Consider the following 2,570-nt stretch of genomic DNA (forward strand, 5'->3'; position numbering starts at 1 on the left):
GGAAGTTATTTTGGGAGGAGTCAAAAATCAATGATCAACTCATGAACGAACATTTCTCATTTATTTCTGGGGACAGTTTGAAGCATAAACAACACCTCTTATAGAAATATAGTAAATTAATTCAGCGGATGTTGTTGACACATGAAGAATAAACTTCAAAAACGGTTTGGCGTGATTATAATGTTTTAACAATAAACTAACAGACTAATGTTAACATGAAACAAACTTCAATTAAACTGACCATCACTCTCTTAAAAACAGCTCAGAACTCTATACTGCATCACAATGCGCTTTATTAGGTGTCAATAATAATGTAATATGATGACGATTATGGAATATAGCAGACACATTATTATATGAACTGATGAATGATTTCGTGATTTTTGGATGTTGTTGTTTTCTCATTTCTGCTCGTGACGCCGTCTTCTGTTCAGTCCTGTCATTAAAAACCTGAAATCAGCTGCAGCTTAAATAAGAAGAAAATCACTTAAAGCTGAAGTAACTGTTTCAACTGTGAATGAGCTATTCCTCAAAACACAGTAAACTCTGTGTAAACACAGTAAACTCTGTGTTTCTGGTGTGTTTGTTTAGGTGACCCGTCCAGCCCGACTTTACAATAAAAGTTCAAACGTTGCTCAAAATAGTTGTTTGACACCAATGTTTATTTTTGCAGTTTTATTTGGTAACGCTAATGGAACCGAAATTACACACTTCAGCTTTAATATACATACTAAATCATGTAAAATGCAGACATGTTTATGGGGTTGGAGTCACATGATGTGTGTTTGCACCACAAACTAACATGTCCGACTGTTTCTGTATCTCACATATAAAGCCATTTCTCTTTTTAGAAATTAAATATATTTCATCAAAGTAAATGTTTTTAAAAAAAAATAAACATTGTTGTAGTGTATGAAACTGGTGACAAACAACAATAATAAACACTTGCTCATAATTTCAGCTGTGAGGTTTGAATTAATGGTGTATAATAGTTCAGTCATTACACATCTCTTATTGAAATTGAGAAAACCAGATCTTAAACACAGCAGTTCAATGAGAATAATAGCTGTAATCTGAACAGGCCACTTTCCGAAACATACTTGTTCATTCAGGGAAAACTCATGTTGGGCTCAGAATAAAGCAGAACATAATTGGAGCCACATTTATTAAAACAGATCTGAAAATGAGGCTGACGGTTCTAGAGGAGGAAACAGACCGCATGTCATTTAATTATCTGTTTATTTTCAACAAAATACATTTCCATGAGAGGTACTTTTATTCTCACACAGCAGCTCTGGTGTGTTTCATGATGTTAGAAATCCACTCATGAAAGAGACGCATACAACTGCCGAACTGAGTGTTTCCTGCAGTCTGTTTCCACTGAATGCTTCATTGAATCCTTCAGGAAAATGGTACATATACAATATATAATTTATGTGAGCTACCATGTTTAAGTCATCTTTAACAATAGTATTGAAAGCCACTGAGGTCTTTACAAGAGTCTCCTATCATGATCACAACAGCACAGAGAAACAGGATTATCATGCTGTACATGTGCAGAGGAGACTGAAGTATGGTGGATCTTTAACATGAAGACTGGATGAAAATTTCATCTTTGACATCTGTTGTACGACACACACAAAGCCGGAAACTATATGTCTGCCATCAATATGAACAAACAGTCCAGGGGCCACCAAACTGACTGAGAATTATGAGTCCCGTGGGGTCCCGACCACAGGATAAAAGAGACTCTGTGATGTTATTAATGCAGAACTACATTTTCCAGAGCAAATCTTTCATTCCTCTGAGCACCGATGCTTCAGTCTGGATTTGATCAGCTTTCGTTAGTGCAGACTCGCTCATTTCTCAAATATTGTTCCACTGACAATGAGATTGTGTTTTTGTCTTGTGTCATCAGCAGTGCTTAATGAAAACGCTCTGAAATTCCAGAATTGGGACCATTTCTAATGCAGTTCAGGAACACAGAGAAGCGTGTCAGAGTCGGTGTGTTGGTTGTTGGTTAGTCGAGTAAATTGTGCAGTTTCATAGGATCAAACTGCATTAGCAGCATTTCCAGCAGCCTGATGAATAAATGTTTTCCACATGTTAGTGAGAGACTGAAGGAGCACTGATGCCTGATAAACTCAAATTCACAATAAAGCTCAATGATTTTATGCTTGATGATATAGTTTTGGTTCACTTGTTTGGAACACAGATTCATAAAGCTGTCCAAGCCTTTTTGTTTTGATGCAGAGATCAGAATTATGACCTGAATCCTCTAAACACACACACACACACACACAACAGGCGTGTTCACAGGTGTGTTCACATGTAGCACAGACGTTTAGTGTCTTTTTCCTCTTATAATAAATGACTCGACTAATGAAACAGAACTGAAAAAACAGAACTAAACTCAATGGCTCACCGCTCACATGCTGCAACTTAGAAAAGAAAACTACTTAAGCTTGATCTAATAGCACAGTATGGGCTGTTTAAACATTTTAAAAACAATCTTGACCTGCTTGTTTGACTGCTTTAATATGTGCTGCTGCTAAACTTCAGTAAACACT

Source organism: Myxocyprinus asiaticus, chromosome 42, assembly GCF_019703515.2.
Source record: "Myxocyprinus asiaticus isolate MX2 ecotype Aquarium Trade chromosome 42, UBuf_Myxa_2, whole genome shotgun sequence".
In the NCBI taxonomy this organism is placed as follows: domain Eukaryota; kingdom Metazoa; phylum Chordata; class Actinopteri; order Cypriniformes; family Catostomidae; genus Myxocyprinus; species Myxocyprinus asiaticus.